The 20,403-nt window shown below is 40.4% G+C and overlaps 2 long non-coding RNA genes across 2 annotated transcripts in view; one reads left to right on the top strand and one right to left on the bottom strand.

The window, feature by feature from the left end:
* Positions 1-9,203, bottom strand: part of LOC148057634 (uncharacterized) — a 67,890-nt gene extending 58,687 nt beyond the window's left edge. Inside the window, exons 1-2 of the long non-coding RNA XR_015708087.1 lie at positions 9,091-9,203; positions 5,411-5,535 (exon numbers count right to left, since the gene is read on the bottom strand). This is a non-coding gene — a long non-coding RNA (uncharacterized LOC148057634). The remainder of the gene's footprint in view (positions 1-5,410; positions 5,536-9,090) is intronic.
* Positions 1-20,403, top strand: part of LOC148057633 (uncharacterized) — a 366,117-nt gene that overhangs the window by 16,397 nt on the left and 329,317 nt on the right. The window lies entirely within an intron of this gene.

The raw sequence follows: 20,403 nt of genomic DNA, 5'->3' as shown, positions 1-20,403 counted from the left end.
AATGTGCAACTGAAGTGTTACATATGTAAAAGTCCTTATTGGTGGTGGTTCTTCATGATAATGACATAAAAACAGTGCTTTTCAAACCTGCTGAACTGTATCTTGATCCAAAGAATAATTTTAACTGCGTTGGAAGCTTATTAATCAAGAAAGAATGACATGAAAACAAAAATTAATAGATTTCTGGATCTGACTACTCTGTCCTCTTGTGATTTCTCTATCTTGCCCATGACCCCTTGAATCCCAGTAAAGAGAGGGTCTAAAACATGGTTGCCTTGCCTTCCTGCTGCAAGATGTCCTTTTTCTTTCGCTGTCAGCGCTAATGCATCTCCACTAGTGGTAACGTAGTGCACTGTGGGCACTTTACTGTCATCTTTGTGGAGATGAGCCAAAAAGGTTTACAAGAGGTTTGGGATTAAAGTCTAGCAGGCACTTGACATTCTCCCACTTCTGTCTCTACTCGAGCTGTTCCTCAGGTAGCAGCAGCAGGGATCATTTTAGGAGAAAGAAAATGCTGGTCACACCGCAACTACCCTTATAAATAGACTTTTGGAAGTGAATACAGAGCAATTCTACATTTAGTATTCCCACTGCTGTTTTAAAAAGAACTAGTAAGTTTTTATTGGACTTTGATCTTTTTCTCTTTTTCCGCTGAAAACAATCACATCTGTTCTGCCTAAAGAGAAGATTTTTTTTGTTAAATCCCCTTGCAAATGGTCCCTGATCTCTGTTTGTATTTCTGAACCTTCTTCCTTCCTAGCCCTGGCGTGTCAGTTTGAGGGAGGAGCAAAATCACTATGGCAGCAGGCTGCTTCCCAGACATGTCAAAGAAACCTGCCAAGTTCCGTAGGTTTATTGTGTGCAGTGCTCAGATTCTCTTTTGTGTTTGTCACGTAATCAGTCGAAAATAGCAGTTTTTGAACTGGGATTTCACGCTCCCTTATTCTGTCCCTGGCAGGGCCACTGTGTGTTTCCTCGTCCATGTCAGTCTCATGCTTGTTCCTGAGAGGATGGAAAGGAAATGGTGGGGTAAAAGCCTTCTTAATTTGCTTCTGAAGACAAAGGTCTCTTCATGCCTATTGTACTGGAGCACTGGTACAAATCGAAACAGCAGCCCCCGACAGTGTTCAAACGTGGCTTTCTGGCACTGTCACATTTGTTTTCTCATTGGAAGGTCAGAAGGGCTCAGTAAAGTCAGTAACAGCAGATCAGTCTCACCTACACTGCAAGACTGAGACTTTTTTTTTTTTAATCATGTCAAGGGGCAGCATCCCCAGCAGAGCAGCTATCGCTGTTCAGCCAGCCAGTCCCTGCTCCTGGGAGCAGGGAAACTCTCAGTGGTAGATGCTCCTCTTGAAGGATGTGTTATTGCCATTGGGAAAACACTTCCACAGCTTTGGCATGTGCTTACTTCAACCCGCCAAATTAACTTCCTAGCTCTGGTTTGGACTCTTTCTTTCAGATCACATCTGGGAGATAGTGGGATGCCATAACTGGTTGTGGCTTATGTACTCTTCCATGCTGAGTGCTATGGGAGTGTGGTCGTACTGTTGAAATGCCTGCACCTCCACACTGCACGTCCATAAGGAGACCCTTGGGTCTGATTTTTGTGGCATGCCCACAGGTATTCAGTTCTGCAGTGCAGACAAGTCCTGAGCCTCCAGCTGTGTCGGCTGCTTCTTGTGGTAATGACATTGAGTCAAAAGGATGACCTAGCACCTTTTCTCATAAGCGTGTTACGCTTCATTTTTGGGACATCCACTGGAGAATATAGGTGGTCCTCCATGCCCATACACTGGGTTTTGGTGTATGCCTGTGTTTTGATTACTTAAGGTAAGTCACAGGCTACTCCTGTTGATTCCCTATCAAATGGCTGAGTTTAATTTCACCTGTGTTTGGGGCCAAAGCTGCCTCAGTTAAACACTTAGAATTGTTCTTCAGAGGCACCCATTTCTTTCTGCTGACAGTAGGGGAAACGTAAATTCCCAGCTTAAGTTCTTTGAGTCACCCTGTTCGTCTGTGTACCTTTGCAGTGCTGCAGTAAGTCATTTGAATCCAGCCCATGCTCTGAAGTACCCGATTTAGAGACTTTTTGTTGCATTGCTCTTTTGTTACTTGCTGTTTTTCTCCCTTTTGCATCGACAGCAACAAAGAAACCCTTATTTCAGTGCAACTCCATCAGTCATGTATAGAAATAGGGCAAATACCTAGGAAATCAGAATGGATCCCAGAACGGCCTCGTGGTAATTTCTGTTCCAACTTCAAAAGGTACCATTTACATAATGCAACATCTTCACTGGAATGAATAAACTGTGATTTAATGCAAGACCTTTTGTCTTTTATACCTTACATTTAAATAATAGATGCATAAAAATTAAAATAAAAATACCAGAAAGAGTGATATTTGGTTAATGAAGCTGTGAAATTGAAGCTTGTTTCTGATATGCAACATCAAAAGTTTTCTCTTAATTTAGCAAGCAGTAAGAGGCAGGTTCATCTTAGCTGATCTAATCCAGTCCAACTTTATATTATCTTAATCTCAGCTGCTCCCCATGCTCAGTTTCAATTTATGTAGTACTGGGCTCCCCCTGGTCATCTCTCCTGCTTCCCTATGGCTGTTCAAGATTGTAGACAGCTCAGAAAGAGTCACTCTCTTCCAAGACAAGCATGGACATGAAAGGTGTCTGTTCATTCTTTTCTTGGCTTAGACCCATACCCCTGCCTTGTAAGGACCTTTCTAACATCTCTAGCTCTTATAAGAAAACAGTACTTTATTTTCATCAAAAAGTGCTTTCCACACTGTTTTGTTCTTTTTACCACACTTGGATAATTCTATGGAAGTGCAGAGGGTCTGTCTCCCTCTGCTCTAACTGAAGGCTTTAACCACACTGCAGATGCTTCTCTATAGAGAATTTCTACAGCCTGCAACCTCCTGTAGGCTCCTCTCCTTATACAGATTTCCCATCTAGTTATTCTTGCTTTTATTCATGGCTGTGGGGTGGTTGGGTTTTTTCTCCCCTGAAGCTTTTGGGACAACTACTTGCTTTATTTTCCACCTCCAGCTCCCCCCATTCTCAATTCCCTCTTAAGCCTTCCTCAGTGGGAGAGTGTTTTCTTTATAAGCTACGAGCAGCCCAGAAAGGCACCCTTGCAGCTTTTACTCACTACAACTCTCGCACATACTCCACGAACAGCTAGCTTAAAGGAAACCAGTTTCCAAAATGTTAAACGTTAGCAAAGCTCACCCAGCACATGCTTGATATGCCATCTGTTACAAATGGCAATGAGGCTGCAGTGAAGAAAGAACACACTGAGAAGGGGAATAAATCCTATTTCTTACTCCGTGCCACTCTGTGCTCTGCATATCCTGCTATATCATCATTTTTCTAACTACCTCAGGTGGCCTTTGCAGATTTGACTTTCAGCCTTTTCCTAACGCATGCAAACAGACTTCACAGCTGCTTCTATACTGTATCTCAGGTACTGGTCATCTATGCTACTCTTCTAACTGGAACTATGGTGCTAGCAAGTCCCAGCTGCTCTTAGAAAAAACAATGTTAAGACTCTTGTAGGAAGAAGCATAAGTCTCTTATCTTTCCAATGCTCATTGTACCCTGGCCTTCAGGTATATCTTTCTAATTCTGAACTGGTCCCCTAGTTATTTCCTTTTAGTCTTATTTTTCTTAATCAGATGATGGAGGACAGCCAAGGCTCACCACTAATTCTGTTTACCATGACTTATATGCCCCAATTGCAACAAATCTCAGGCTATATTGTTCTTTAGCATTCAAGTGTATTGTGTTGATGCTACAAAGAAGGCCAAAATAACCATAATGAGTTTAAGCCCATTCCTCTTAGGAAATTTCTTCTTTGGCCCTTGCAGTTGCTGTCAAATGAGTAACTGTAGCCTCGCCTCCTATTTTCAGCCTGTTTTTCTTCTTCTTTTTTTTTTTTTTTTTTTTTTTTTTTTCTTTTGTGAGCATGTGCCCAGCAGAGGAGAACATGGCCAGCTTTCACACAGGAAGCAGAAGTTCAAATTCTGGGTGCTGTTTCAGCCCACGTTCATTTGTTAAAACACAGTGTGTCCCAAAGACTAAACTATAAGCTTGAATGGGATAGAATTGTGCTCCTGCTTTTAAGGTTGGGAATGGTGCAAAACAGTGGATACATCAAGACTCCCTAGGACTAGTGATTTTTTTTTTTACTCACCTACCCCACAAATGTTGAGATGAGGATTTTCAACAGGTTCCTGCTCTCTATTACAGACTATATTTTGTGTCCTCTAAGGTACTTGCTACAGAGTAAGCACTTCACAAGAAATGCCCTTTCAATCAAGGACTTTTCCGTCTCCCTGTGCACCCCTGCTCTATAAGCACAAGGAATGGTAACAAAAGGAAGGAGGTTCTGTAAAATGGAAAGTATGAAGCCATGTGCAATTGCATTGCATGGACAAATGCTTAAAACCACAAAAAGACTTACCACTCTATGCATGGCCTCGCTGTATCCTGATAGTACAGGCCCCCTTCGCACAGGGAGTGTGCTCTCTACATTTGCAGTAACTCAAGAACCACTGATAATGACTTTCAGAGAGGCTAGATAAGCTTTTTAAAGTTGTAAATCTGGAATCAAATTTTTGGTTTGAGGGTGTGTATTTGGGGACTTTTTTTTTTTTCCTGATGTGTGGGGCGTGTGTGTTGGTGGTGGGTTTTGGTTTTGTGTGTGTGTGTTGTTTGTTTTTTTTTGTTTTTTTTTTTTTGTTTTTTTTTTTCTTCAGGTTAGCTCCTTAGGATGTATGCTGGAAACCAAGAGGCTACTGGAGCATGACAGCAGTGTTTATGACTGCATTAGAGCCTGATAACAGCCAGCTTTTGAACTGGTTCAACTGTCAGGAATACCACGTATATGACTTAAATATAAGTATTTGTGAATAGAACACAACTACTCGCTGTTTCCATATTTATAGAAAAAGAGATTTATAATCATTCATGATAGTGAATCTGCCTTTCTTTGGATTGAGAATTATACTTTGCTGTAGTTTGAGAGGCCTGCAGGCATTCTCTCACAAAAGCATTACCCTAGTTATACAAAGTTTACTGCTGTCAGTGAATAAGTGAGATGTAAATGAGATCAGAATCCATGTCGCGGTAGGTACTGCACATTACTGTGTACATAAGGGAAATTATCCTGCTTTCCTATCTGGTTACAGTAAGACGAGTACATCATTAGGAGTTCTGCCAGAGGAAATCCGTATGTCCGAAACTTTTAAGAGATCAGAGCTGCATTAGAAACTCTTCAGTTACTAAAATGCTGTTGAACCTTATTGACGCAGATACAGGGAGAAAAGATCTTGGTGATGCAACCGCATGCACTTGTGAAGGTTAGAAATGTGCAGTGCTGCAGTTCAACGCACCTGCAGAATCCCTGGAGTCTTCAAGCCGTCAGAGGTTTCAGTACGAAATAAATTACAGAGCAGCTCCAAATAAGAGGGAACTGGAAGAATCTTGTTTCCTTTGTTTAGAATAGCGTCAAAGCAGACTGTAAAAGGGAAGAATAGTTCATATCTCTCCTGAATTCACAGCTCTCTTGTTTCCTTCTAGCATGTAACATAAGCTGAAGGATTAATTCATTTTTAAGGGGTTTATTCTTTTTTAATGTCTCTTTTAAATGCGAATTGTCTATCCTGAAAGGGATTACTGCAGAACTAGAAAGTAAGTCCCAGAGGATGAGAAGTCAGCAAGGGAAAAGCATATTTCATCAGGATGCTAAAATATTAGATTGAATTAATTGCTCATTTACATGGCAGGCAAAAGGCTTGGAGAATGTGTGAGATGCTGGGTCAGCAAGAGGAAAAAAGAATGATGGGAAAGAGAAGGGAAGGAGAACTTTATCAATTTGACTCTTTTCTGTAAGATTGCTGCTCCCAAGTGGATTAGAGGAGTCCTGCTAGAGGAATAGATGGGAGGAAGAAGGGAATTGCCAACTTAGAGATATCCCTACTCTTGTTTATAAACAAGATTGATAACAAAGCAATTCTGAATTGGGGTAAATGCCAACGTGTTTTTTGTCCAGCCTGCTCATCTCCTTAGTTGCTTTTCATATACTCGAATAATTCACTTCAATAGGTAGAAAAAGCTTATTTAATTATTTGCTTGAAACATCAAATAGCTACTGGGAAGGACTAGTGAAAAGAAATTTCATTTGTATCTCTCATAGGGATCACACATGGCAGCCAAAGTACTGTCACTGTTTCAATATTGAAAGACTACTAAGGTCTTGTCCCTGGCTTTGGAGGTTCAGATGTGATGTGGCTGGTGCTGTGATAATAAAGAATAATGAAAAACATGAAGAAGGTGACACATTTTTACACAGCACTTGAAACTGGTGTAGGGAGCAATTATTACTTGTTGTGTTAATATTTGGTTTTGATAAAAATGACAGCTTTATCTAGATGTGTTGTGAGTCACAAAATGGCAGGTTCTGATCTAACACTTCTGACAGTGAGTGCTTCCCAAATGCCTAAGGAGAATGTGTATGGTGTTTCTACTTTTACAAGAAGTTAAGCAGCACACCAATATCCATTCCTTCCTAAAGCTGGAAAATCCTTTCTATAAGGAGGAAAATAACCCAACTGTTGTTAAACCAATTAGTTGCATGGGATGAAGGATCTGGCTTCTTAAGGTTTATGTCACTTGATGGATTTTCTGATGTCTCAAGGGGTTTGAGTTTTGAGGGAATCTTTTTCTGTCTTTGAGATGTTTATCTTTCTTCAGTAAGGATTTCTGGGCTGTACTCGTACAGCCCCCTTCAGTTAGGGGCTAATCAGTTTTTCCTTTCTTTTTCTTTAAACGTGTAGGAACTAAACACCTTTCTCCCTTTCTGGCACGTTTGGTTGAAACTGGCCAACATGTCCTGGGATGTGAACACACATGGAAAACCAGACAGGTTGGAAGTATATAAACCTTCCAGACCAGTGACATGAACAGGAACGTCTGCTTTACATTTCATTTTGCCAGGCTTGAAAAAAACAGTCAAGATTGGCTGGTAGCTTTAGCACTCCCTGAGGCAGCTGAGCCTCTATGTCTGAACCAATTACTCTGGTTTTAGTGGGATTGGGCGAAAAGGCAGTTCAATTCAAACTGCTTTATTGGCATGACTACTGTCGCAAGCTTTGCCAAAAGGCATGGTGCCACTGGGGATTTAAGAAATTCAAAGTGTCAAAATGATTTTGGTCTTAAATAAGTGCCATTTGATACTTTATTCTACAATGATTAGAACTGGAGAAGGTTTTGATCTCTGTTCCTAATCTTAGAAGTTTGGATAAATGGTCTTGGTAATGGCAGCGTAACACTGTGTCTGCTATGCAGCTGAGGAATAAGGGAAAGCTCAGTCTTTTCATCTAAAAGCCGACAAGGGCTGAACAATATGACTCTTTCCAGTGTCTAGATAGAGTCTAGAAAATAGAATTTGGCTTTAGGATACAAGGCAGAAATCTCTTGACAGGGTCTTTTCTAAAACTGAAAGAAAGGCGAAATCCTTGCAAACAGTCTGTTAATTTGCAAGTAATTGCTGTAATAGAAAAGTGCTCAGTTAGCTGAGATCTTTGGTCGCTATTTAGAATGACAATGCAAAGAGTTAAATCCTATTTTCTTTCAATCCAATATTAAAACAACATCAAACAATGCCCCAGAAAATGTATGTAAATTATAAACAGGCTGATTTGTACTTCTCAGAGTCTAGTGTTGTGTACTGGAAAATGTTAAGCTGATAAAGAGTAAAGGGCTGCACTATTTTAAGCTCTCTTATCCAGTTAGCTGACTAAAACTGTTTTATAGCTAGAACAGAGCATCTGGGCTGGTACACATAGCATTCATCAGTGACTCTAAATCTGTGAAAAAGAGCAGGGAAACAACAAGCTAGGAATAGATTCTGTCAAGCCCACAACATCTGAAAAAATTGTAGTTAGAAAACCTCACTGATGCTTAGAAATCACAAGTATCTGCCAGTCCTTCAAGATTTTTCTCTGTGAGCATGTGCTGTTTTTCTGAAGTTCCTATGTGCCTTCTAAAAAAAAAAAAAAGTGGAAGATGGAACATACTGTACTGAGCAGCGAAGCAACGAAGCCAGCATTGAAAGGAGAAAAACAATTCAGACTGGGACACTTTTGCCATCTCCCAACTAATCATAGTTTGCATATAAAAAGGATGTTATATTCAGTTGTTTTCTTTGTTCCTCTTGAAGTTTTACTGTCAATACCAGGTGGCTGATTAGTGCCCTGTTGCTCCCATCTGAAACCTCCAAAGAGGTCATGGAGTTTATAAAGGATTGTCTGCCTGGGGCAGGTCATCTACGAATCTCTGTGGCTTTTAACCTGAGCTATATCTTCCAGTCCCTCTGAGAGGCTCAGTAGTGTGATAACGTGTGCCTCTGTTTCCAGATTCTTAAGACAGTTATAATCCAGAAATTTACCACTTTAATATCCTTTCCTGCAAAGAGCCCCTATGTAGCACTTAAACTGCTACTTTTGGTCTTAACAGAGGATTTTTGACTACATCAATGCTTACAGGAATGCATTGAGGAATCCTGAAACCAGATCTGCATTCACAGAGTAGGGAGCTAAGTTAAAATAGACCTAATCTTAACTAAAAATACTTATTTTATTTTTTAACCCCACAAGTACAACAAAATAAAATCCCTTTTCAACATCAAAATGTATTATGAACTCCTTAGTTATTAATTGGAAAAGTGAAGAAAAATGTAAAGAAAGCAATACTAATCTCTATTTTGGGGTGACTGTAATTTTGGATCCTTACTCGTATGGGCTTCATTTTCAAATTCCAAGTACTTTTACAACTGAACTTGAATAGAACATAGCACCCTTGAGGCAGTAAAATACAGATTTTTTCAGAGAAAGGCTATCCAGTGGAGGATGTTGAATATAAGAAGGTGCTGTAAGAGATAATGCTGTAGGCTGATAGCACTGAGAAATTTCTGCTTTTGGTCTTGAAAGCAACAGGACTTAAGTGGAGGGTGAAACATAGTGTTGGATAGAAAGCGTGAAAGCCACTTTTGTGGGGGTTCTTTTAAACTTACCTCCTAGTCAGCAGTGCAGGGAAATGGAGATGGGCAGAAGGAGCAGGCTGCCCTAGGATCAAAATCCGGGGCTATGCAGAATTGAAAGAGGCTCCTTGTCTGCATGTTTACCCTAGGGGGTTTGCTTACAAAGTCAGTCTGCTGTGAGCAATTAAGTTTTCTCCACCCTATCATAGCAGTTGGTGCCAACCCCGTTAAACAAGTATCTCCTATCTTTGGCCTGCTGTGGTGTGGGAGGACCGACTCCCACTGTGTCTGATCTGGTTAGTTACTAATCCCAGCTCTTGCCTGATCCCTGCTTGTTACACAAATAACACGGCTTGGAGATCTTTTATCAAAACTGCTTTTTATTCTTTTTGATTGCAGAACTAAGTGTTGCAAGTGAAGCAGGTGCATGGGAGAGATTGAGGATGGAGTTTTTATTAGGGGAAAGGGAAACTATTTATGGAGTTGGGTTACATACAAAACAGTTTGTTGTTATGGCTGAAACAGAGGTGGGTGACCTCAACCCTGTTCTCTGACGGACCTGTTCCTGCCATCTAGGGAGTTTTTTATTCACGTATAATCCCATTCAGATTTCATACTTGCTCTGTCATGGACCTGTGAAAGGCCATTCTTTGCTTGGCTTCTACAGATTCATAGGCTTTTTCAACATTGGACATGGGAAGAATTTCTGCTTTCTGCATCTCTCCAGGAGAGAGCTTTTCCTAAACAACGATCCTCAACCACAGATTGTCATCTGAGGTGGGATGGAAAGCCTGGAGGGGGAAGTGGAAGCATGGCTGAGTTTGGGGACTGTGGGTTGTATGTAAACTGCAAGCTGGGCAGGAGAGCTTGGAGGATCTGTCTTCCATTAAGGTTTCAAGCTAGAGGCCCTTGTATGGGCCTTGTCGTGAATATCAGATGCAGAACAGGCTGAGGTGCTACTTTTGTTTTTTCTTGCATTTGTGCATGTTGAATAGAAGTAAGACAGAGGAAGCAATGATAAGACTGAACTAATAGTTACTTGGTCAAGGGAGGTACTTAGATTTTGTTGTTGTTGCTTTCTGCTCTACTGCCACATGCATTCCGGCACTGCTGTCCAGAATACCACACTGTGGGAAGAAATTAACTTGTCTTGGCTATATGGAAATTGGGATGTGATTTCTATTGTGTTTGTAGGAAGGGGAATGAAGCTGCTTGTGACACAGCTATTAAATTTGCTTTTTGTCACTTGTGCCCTTTTGTTATGGATTAATTGCACCTGGCATCAACACAGCTTTGCAAGGGTTATGGAGAGCTGAAATTTTATAATTGGAAGTATCCAAAGCTATTTTATTAAAGCAAGTTTTGCCAGCTAAACTCCATGTGAACATGGCTTTGTCTAGTTTTGCTCTTAAATAGCCGAGACCTTGGAGTCAATGTAATTCATTGTGCTCTATGTAAATGAGGCTGTACTAAATGACTAACGCATGTTATCCACGTAGATTTGAGATGAGGTGTCTGGGGGAAAATGATAGTATCTGATAACAGCTACCCACCAGGGAAGTCCCTGGCCTTCACTTCTGTAAAGATATGAGCACAAATATATTATTACACTACTAAAAAGCTGGAGGAAGGAATTCTTCTCCCTGCCCTTTTTTGAGGGCACTAAGGTCTTTATCCTTCCAGCCAAGAGCAATTTTTGCAACAATCTGTCTTCTTGAGGTATTAAGTCAGTGTCAAAGATAGGGGAGGCAGAACTGTTAATTGCAAGCAAATCAGTTGGGGTAAAAATGCAATTAGAAGAGACATTGTGGGAATTGGCAAATCCCAGGCACAGTTTCTTTATACCAAGATTTTCTATATTTTATTCGTGTGTTCAGACCTGCCAAGCTACCCACTTGGTAAAGCCTGTGACAAAAAGGGAATTTATCAGCAATTTATGGTGAAGGCATGGAAAACCTCTCAGGTATCTCATGTCAAATTGCATGTTTTTCACCTGCTATGCACTTGTTTAAGACCTGCCTATGCCTGGATTATTTTTAAAAGTATGCACTTTCAAGCAGTTGACAAGAACTGCTGTATGAAAAAGACTATATAAAAACAAATGTTCAGCTAAGGATACTTAAAGGTTGAAACATAGATGACTGAACTGGATTAATCACTTGTTCACCTAAAAGAAAATATGATGCCTGAAAGGGTAGGGTCCGTTATAAGAACAGATGTTTTGTAAGTAGTATTCCTGTACGAAGAACTTGTTTCAGAAAAGTTCCTTTGTAACTCCATTCAAATCAGGTTTCGTGCACTTACAGAGTTTCTACTCAGACCTGACCTATGCTTCTCATCACCACAGCCATCCTTTAGAAATCATCTAATGCAAATTTAAAAAAAATAATCCATTAATATTCATAGAGAGAGAACACTAAAATAAAATGTATATGAAAATCTCTTAGAATACACAAAAATTAACTCATACAGTTGAAGCAGTGAAGCTCCCATGTCTCCTAGACCCTTCTCCCTTTCCAGTATTCACAAAGGTATTAACATTTTTCTTCACCTTGATGTGGAGACTGAATATAGGATTTCTGTTATGGATAAACTGACAAAAGAAAATTTGCCTGTAAAAAGACTCCTTTCTAAGCTTTTGGGACTCTAGCTCCCTCAAATTCAAATACCTTAGAATTCAAGCTGTGATGTACAAAGTTTTGATGTTGAGTTCTCAGTATTTATGGGACTAGAGATCTAGATCTGGTCTGAAGAGATACTAAAGTGTTTACAAGTTGTTCATACCTTACTAATGCTTTCTCTGATAACAAAGGTAAATGCCATGGCACTTGCAATCCGTCTACCACCTCCAGGCATACTGTTTAGGATTGTAAAAAAACGACAACAAAAAAAAACAAACCCCAAAAAAACAAAAAAAGCCCCCCAAAAAACCCAAACCAAAACAAAAAAACCCCAAAACCCAACAAAACCAAAAAAACGCAAACCAAACAAATAAACCTGGGGAGGTGGGAATAGTTGAGAGCTGATCTCTGAATGAAGATGAAAAATGTAATTTACATCATGTTATCTGGAACAGATTCACCAGTATGTGTTCAAACAGGAGTGTCAGTTCTGATCTCCATTCCCTGTCTGATTCTTGGTAAAGCCTGAACAGGACATTAACACGATATGTCTATCTACTTTTGTATGAAATGGCAGAGTATAATGAAGACATTTGTGAAGAATCTGTACCACTCTAAATAAAAAAAACAAAACAAAACAAAAAAAAATCCAGCCCTTGGGAATGACAATGACTTCTGAACAGTACCTTCCCTGAACTCTGCAAGAGGGGTTGTTTTTTGGTTTTGGTTGTGGTTTGTTTGTTTGTTTTTTTTAATATTGTCGCAGGTGATGTAGTATCTCTAACTTGGGTTGTGGCATTTGAACTCCATCTAGCTCACCATGCCTTTTCTCACCTTTCCACAACCCATACTGTAGTCAGAAGAGTGGCTGCCGCTTGTTCAGGTATACCTGAGCTAGTCTGGAAGTAGCCAAACTGGCTTAAGAAATAGAGATGTGGCAATATAAAGTATCTTTAGGTTCCAGAAAGTTTATCTAGGTTTTCACAGGAATGCTGCTGTAGTTGAAGCGTTGCTGGTGCTGTTGGTGTGATTTTGTGCTTGGCTAACACTGATGGAAGTCAGTACTCCTGGGCACCAGAGGTCCATTCTCCCACCAAGAAAACTTCAAGCCAGTCCTGTCCTTTTTCTTGAGCCAGTAGTATTGATTGTACAGATGACTGCTGAGTCAAATCTGCTTGCTGATATAGATGAAGGCTAGTTATGTGTTTGGATTGGCAGCAGGGAGGGTGGCTTGCCCCTTCTCAAAGCAGTGCAGTCTTAAAGCATCAGTGCAGTAGTGCCCTGAGCTGGTTTCAGGCTGACTCAGGTAAGCCTACACAGGGTATAGTTACAACCTTGGTCTCTGTGTGTGAAAACCCAAAATGTTAGGGCTGGCATGGCAAGAATAAAATTCTAACTCAAGTAGTATTAACGATGCTGGATTCTGGACTGTGCTCTTCCCAGATGAACTTAACTGAGGTTAAAAAGAAGCAATATGTTTCTTTGCTGCTATAGTAACTGAGTTTTAGATGTGTCTTCTCTTGAATGCAACCTAAAGCATTATGTATCATGTGTCTAGGATTGATATATAGGGGGTGAAGGGTGCTACAGATTATTTTGAAGAATGTGCTGTGGCAGTTTAAGAAGTTACTACCTGCAGCTCTCTGTTCTGCCCTTCTGTATGAGTTTCTAGTCTCCATATCAAAGCCGGCAAAAGCAATATGTACCCATACCAAAGCTATCTCAAATCATAACCTGGCATTATAGCTTAGACTCATAATGGCTCTGACACATGTTTGCAGGGAGATTTAGCTGCTGCTGCTAAACAGGGTCTGCCCTGTCCCCATACAAAAGGTTGGAAGGGAGAGCTGAAGCAGGACTCTTAGTTGCTTCTGAACTGTCCCACTTTACGCTGATAACATCTGGCAGCTGAGGTGTGGATACACATCCTCTGCAGCTGCCCCTGTTACAAGGCAACAGCTGTAGTAGAGGGAAGCGTTGGGCAACTGGAGATATCCCAGTTAGCTGGCCCAGCTTAACCTGCCTAAGAAAAGGAGCTGGAGCCATGCTGTGTCAGACCATACAGCATTGTGGCTATGGTGCAGGCACACATTCCTGTCTGCCAATGTTGCTTTGGGAAGGCAACCTTTCAGCAGAGACGTAGAATAAACAGGGTGTGCAAGAGGGAAGGCAAGAGGCAAATTATTTAACTGTGACAACAAGGTTTCAGCAAGGGTTTGTTTGTGGCATCTCTGTTTGCCTCAGGAGGCCGCAAGTAGCTGGTGTGTGGAGCAGGCAGTTGTCTAAAATCACCAGTGTTGAACTACTTAAAACTCATCAACATGTAATGCTGAGGAAGAGGAGATTCTGAATGCAGCTGGTCACATGTCTACTCAGGCTAAGAGGTTTCAAGGTGACAGTCTGGGACCTTACAACCTAAATTCTGCTGAAGTCCTTCAATTTGGAGTTGTTGTTCTCCTTCAAGGCCTCAAGGAAAGACTATCTGCTTGAGTAATCCACTTGGCTGCTCATAAATAACATGATTAAACACTTAGAGTCGCACCAAAGCAGCATGGGTTGGTGCTATCTGGCAAAATACAGGTGGAAAACTTGATCCTTCTCTTTATTCTCATTTTCACAGTACTTAAAGCTCTACTAACATTTTGAATTGGTTCACGCTGTTTATGTTGAGGTATGTGGTGTATAGACTTTTATTAACAACAGAAAAATCTTTAGGTTCCATGTACTAGAATGAAGGGGTTTCTGCGGCCAAGATTAAGAAAACCAGTGGCAGTGTTTCTGTGCCTCTCTGTTTAATGGTATCGTTCTTTTGATTAGTACTTAATTTTGCATCGAAACCTGACGAAATTGATTTCGTGATAAAAAAAGGAACAGTCAAAATTCTATACCTAGAAAACCCCTCTGAACCGAAGGTCTGGGAAATGGCTTAGGCTGAATTCTTAGCCCTGTGGTCTTGTATCTGACAATGGAAGTCAGGCCCAAGAGCAGGTTTTGCAGTAAAAAGAAAGTATTCAATCTAGTTTGTTTTAGAAGTAACTATAAAGACCATGCTGTTCTTCTGAAGGGAGACCATTTTGACAGAAAATAACTTCTGCTTTTCCCAACATGCATAAATATTTAAGTTTTATAGCATGAAATATTAACAATGGGAGGAAAAAAGATACTCAGTTTTGGGGTTTTTTTTGCCATAAATAAGAAGTGAAAAAATATAAATAATTTAAGTCATTCTATTAAAACAATTACAACTGTGTCTTCATGCCTAATAAGTATTGTATGTATCCTTATGTATCATATGTAGGGGTAAGAACTGTAACCTGAGCAGGTTTCATTCTACGGCGTTGGAAACATTGATGATGAAGGATTGCTGAACAGCCTTGCAAGGGTCAGTGTATGACTGGTTGCTGGATCTGGGAGTCCTTAGAGATATGTTATGTACTCTTTTATGTTGCAACTTCTTTCCATTAAACTTCCTTATAGAAGAGTTGGATGATGGCGATTATGTCATGTGTCTGGGAATAAGTGCCCAGGAGCTGAAGGGGGCTACAGTCGCCTTGCCCCTCCCTTCTGGCAATTCAGGAGAGCAACACACTTCTGGCTAGTCTTGACCTGAAAATTAGGAAATGAATTTTTCAGGGATGGCTCAGTCATTTTATGCAATGACTGTGACAATGATATAAAATATATATACTCTTCTAGGAATAAAGGTTGGCCAGGAGCCTCCCTTCTTCTGGATGAGTGTCTGATGACAACTTACAGAATTAATCTGCTCTTCCTGCTCCCAATGGACCTTGCATTTGTTTTTTTTTTTTTTTTTTTTCCTGAATGAGAGGATAGCTTCACCAGGCCTGTTAGAAAATGAGCTTGCTTAGAAAACCACTCTCCTGAGAAACAGGTATGTGGGTTCCAGCTCCTCTGATTATCTTTTAGTTGGCATGCATGTTCTTGTCTTAATGTGTCAAATACAAGAACCTCAAAGTTCCCTAAATAAAGCATCTACAACTTTTTTTTTTTAGGGAAATTTGAATCTGTCAAAAAGAGATAAATGTGTTCTGAGTTACCTACCAGGCCAGGTGCTTTGGGAGTTTATGCGGAGGAGTTGTAGGCCCTTGTGTAGGCTGGGTGGGAGCCTGACACTTGGCAGCTCAGCCCAGAGTGGTCCTGTACCTGGGCAGGAGCAGCACATGGGGCACCTGGTGAGGTCAGGCAGTCACTGGGTTGGGTTATAGTCTGGTTTAAAGCTTCAGTTTTCAGGTGTTTCTTTTCCACCTAGATTCTTTATTTGATTTAGCCCAATAGCTCTAAAGGCCTTTTTAGAAGTATTTTTAAGATTAAGGCAGCAGCTATGTATCTAGTTTAATTTAAACAAATGTACTTATAAACTTGGTATGCTACAAGTCATTCTCACATTTTTCAGTTCAAAATTCAGACTGGTGTTTTTTAAATCTTTATCCTTATTTTGTTAATGTGTTTTACCTGACCTTTCTAAACCACTGAAATTCCAGTTTTCCTAGTTCCCTTGATTAATACAAGTAGAATTGTACTTTTTCCAAATTTCCTCTAGAAATGCTGCACTTCCACAGACAGACTAATTTTAAAGGCTCTCCAAGATAAGTTTTGGGTGGTTTTTTTTTATAATATTCTTGTTATTAAACTACATTTATTTTCTGCCTTAGGTACTTCCATACTGCTATTCCCTAACTGCTAGAGACTACAGCTGGCTGGAGGGAAATCAGATACAGTTTAAAATCCCTTCATGAATTATTTTGTCACATCAGTGACAAGAATAACCTGATAAGTAGTGGCAGTTTGTTTGTCAAATGAAATCCAGAATAAGGCTTTCTAGAGAAACACAATGAACACTTAAAGACTGAACAGTTGACCATAAAGATCCTCTGTTTTTACAATATACAGGTCTAATAGCAATCCCCAAGCTTCAAGGCTCTGTGTGCTGAGTAGTATCTCTTTAATCAAGGAAACCCAGGTTCACCTTTTTCCAGGCTCCTCACCTGGCATCTGTCAGATGTCTGCTTATCAAGTGCTAGTCGCCTTCCCACACTGCTAAGATGTTGAAGAAAGCAATAACCAAGCTCTAACAGTGGAAGAACGATTAAGCCCTATCTTAAAACTTCACATAACGCAAACTAATTGTTTTCCTCTTTACAAGGAGGAAGAACCAAGGATTGTGTTATAAGAAAGCACTTCAGACTGTTATAAAGCGCTTAAGGATAGATCTCTCCCATTGTGATCAGTGCTAAGGAATTTGTTTGTGGTACTTTCGGGATCAACTGTAGCTCGATTTCGCTGGAACAGGGTGGAGTTATTTTAATGAAACTAGGAGCAAACTGTAGTGGTGTAATACCCAGGGACTACGTGCTGTGCCTCAGAAACACTCTCAGGCTCTACCAGTGCTAGAGAAAAAATTTCTCAGTGTAATCCCACTGGAAAACATTGAAGTTGACTACCTTAGCCGCCCCCCCCCGCCCCGAAGATCAGAATCCATTTGGGAAAGAAACCCTGGCTGGCATTTCATTGCCATGGGAGCTCAATGGGAAGAACTATCATATCAGTAAGATTACTTTAGAAAGAACAAGAAAGGCCAATTGTCCTTAAAATATTTTACCTGTGTTGTACAGCTGTAAAAATGACAACTCAAACATTTGAACAGAGATCTGATCGTTTTGTTCTGAAAAATAGATCCTCCATGGCACTTCCATTTTGTGAGATCATCTGAAAACTTTTGTGAGAAAGCAGAAGAAAATTTGAAATTTGTTGCAAAGTGGGATCATTCTCATGTTGGCCATAACAGTAACATATTACAATAGCTTTGGACAGGCCTAAGTCATTAAGAAAGGTAGTAGAAATGTACATCCTCAGTGCAGGCTGCAATTTCATGTAACAGCTTAGATAACAAAAATAGTTTAAGCAAGTTTCTGGCCAATCCTAACTATCAGTTTCCTAACCCCAGAACACATTTCTCTATCAGTTGTGCCAATGCAATTGGTAGTGGATCAATAAACATCATCTGATGTATAGCATGGCCTCACAGGTGGTTCTGCCAGAGGGTCGAGGGGGGAAACAGTGCAGTATGGAGTGGGGAGGAGCAGAAGGGGGCAGCTCCGTGCTCCAGCTGGGCCACTGACCCTGGCGTTGCATGTAAAACTGCTGCTGTAGACCAGCAAAATTTGAATCTCAGCCAAGGTAAATCATATGGCGAAGCTGAAAATGACAGCACTATGTAGACTTTGGTTGTTGAGGGTTTGGCTCATTGATTCCTCTCCTCTCATTTGACTTCTTTTGGCTGTTTATTTCCTATAGAAATCGTGTGCGCTGGGCTCATGGATGGCTGGTACCTCTGTTCTAAGCAATTTACTGCTTCATAGGGCAAATTTAAGAAGGAAAAAAAAGTCATCTGCTGCTGTGTCTTCTAGCCTTCCACGCTGCACTCAATCTGCTCTTCAGTTTTGTGCCCCCTGGACAATTTGAGCATTGAGGATGTTTATTTCAAAAGGCTTTTCAGGTGCAACAGAATGATTTTAAGTAAATGTGACTCTTGGAGTGAAGGGAGCCTAGTTTTGCTCTGCTTGAAAACAAGCAAATGATGTTTTGACAAATGTTTCTCTTGGCTATGGAAGTGGGGAGATGGGAAAAATACTTGGCTAGTCTAGATAACACCTGCATTATAGCTGTTGATGTACACATGGATCTTGCATGTACTCATATATGAAAGTCGCACTAGAAACATCGGAGCCTAATTTCAACTTAAAGAGGTAGCCTTATTTCCAGTGTAATTTCTACTCTAGCAGATTACCTTCCCACCTGTCATGCAAACAGGGCACCATACAAAAAGCTTTTGTTGGATGAGTATGGGTGTCTCTAAAGATTTTAGAAGCATATCTCCTGGAAATGTCTTGTAAGTGAGCATCTATTTAATGTTTGCTAGGGTGACTCTGTCGCAGGTGTATGCACCACAGCTGCTGACGGTGTATGCATAAACAAAAAGACTGCACTCCTTTCTGATAGAATGGGGAGATGATACGCACGTTAAGCTGGTTCAGTGGCTATCACTAAAAGGTTGTCCTTGCTTCTTCCCCTTTTTTTTCTGCCTGTCCCCTGCTCCCAGCCTCAAGGACCTGTCTTCTTGCTCTGGGGCTCACCAGACTGGTTGGTTTAAATTCACTACCCCAACAAAAAGCTATTGACTTCTTTTTTCCCATGATTTTTTTTTTTTTTTCACTGGACTAGTGAGTTGAAACAGTTTGTTGTATGGCTAGGTGTGTTTGTTCCAGTGCAGGTGCAAGGGAGACCATGGGAATATGCAGCTGGAAGTGGGGGGAAGGAGGTGGAGGGAGGACATCAGTCTTTCTGCAGCCTTGAGATGTTAGACTTGTTCAGTCCAGTATTGTGTAACTGCTATATGATGCCCTAGGACAAAAATAACTGACTAATGCTTAGTTTCAGCTTTAAACTGAAAAAATGAGGAGATCATAGAAGGATCACCTATTATCTCTTGCTTCATGGGTTTAATTTCTTTCCTGCCTATAATTCAGTCTCTGTCTTATAAATAGCATCTGGTAGTTGCTGCAGAAAGCATTAGCAAATATATTTCATGTAAATTGAATTTGTTCCATGAGTAATCATAGTGATCAGATTAGTTCTCAGTAGAAGTTGTTATTTAATAAAGCTTTGTCAATAAAACTGTTTGTGAAAATTCTGGTCGGTATACCTCAGCATGCAAGTATTTGCACAAACCTGTGCATACACAAGTGCTCAGACTAAAATTGTTCAAGTCGCATTCCTGAAAGCTTTTTGAACTTAAAAGTAATCCCATCAGGAAACAGAACAAAACTGCTTCTGTCTTGTGGTCGTTCAATAGCTAATATAAAAAATAATATTAATGATGAATATTTAGTGAATAATCTACTAGCTGAAACATGTTTGTCATTATTAAAAGACTGGCTTAAGGAAAAAGATAGAAACAGCAGAAGGCTTGTAAATAAGTCTGAACTCTACAAAGATTCCTGGCTTGGATAAATCAGTGTTGCTTTAAGTGTTTGAAGGGAGCTAAGCCAGTTTATATCAACTGAATGCCTTCCGTTTTCACTGGGGACTAATATTTGACCAGCTGTAGCTCTAATAATTGTATAACTCATTAACATTTTCCAAAATTATGTATTCAAACGATGTTTGACCAGTTTGGTAAATAGCAAATCAACGTGAGCAATTCAAAGCCTGTTCACAGAATTCAGATACATTGGGGGGGAAAAGAAAGTGCTTTCCACAAGTTTGGATTGTAAGCCTTGTTCAGTAATATTAGGTAGCCTGCTTTTTGCTTACCTGTACAGACTGGCTTGGCCTTTAAGTTAAACTGTTTGAATGCAGTCTTTGGGGTTTCCCAGTGAATCAGCACAATCCTTTCTCCCCTCACTCTGAAAAGGCTTGTCTGAGATTGCTCACAGGATCTTTAGCTGTCCCTTGTTCCCATTGCAAAAGTAAAAACAGGTTAAAGCTTTGGCCAGATCAGGGTTATGAAAGCATTTAGATTGACATGGAGCTTTGTTAGCTGACGTGTTTGAGGTAAGACGCTATTAGGTAGTGGAGGGTGGGGAGGGAGTTTCCTTGATCAGTGTGGTTTCATCTGAAGCCTACAGAGAAGTAATAAATACTAGTTAGTCCTATCTTAATCTCTAATAGTTTCTGTCTTTCCATCAGCTGCTTCATAACATGA

Source organism: Nipponia nippon, unplaced genomic scaffold, assembly GCF_047370975.1.
Source record: "Nipponia nippon isolate SJK-2023a ecotype South Korea unplaced genomic scaffold, ASM4737097v1 scaffold_1, whole genome shotgun sequence".
NCBI lineage: Eukaryota > Metazoa > Chordata > Aves > Pelecaniformes > Threskiornithidae > Nipponia > Nipponia nippon.
The sequence above is the reverse complement of the archived record's forward strand: the minus strand, read 5'-3'. Positions and strand labels throughout refer to the sequence as shown.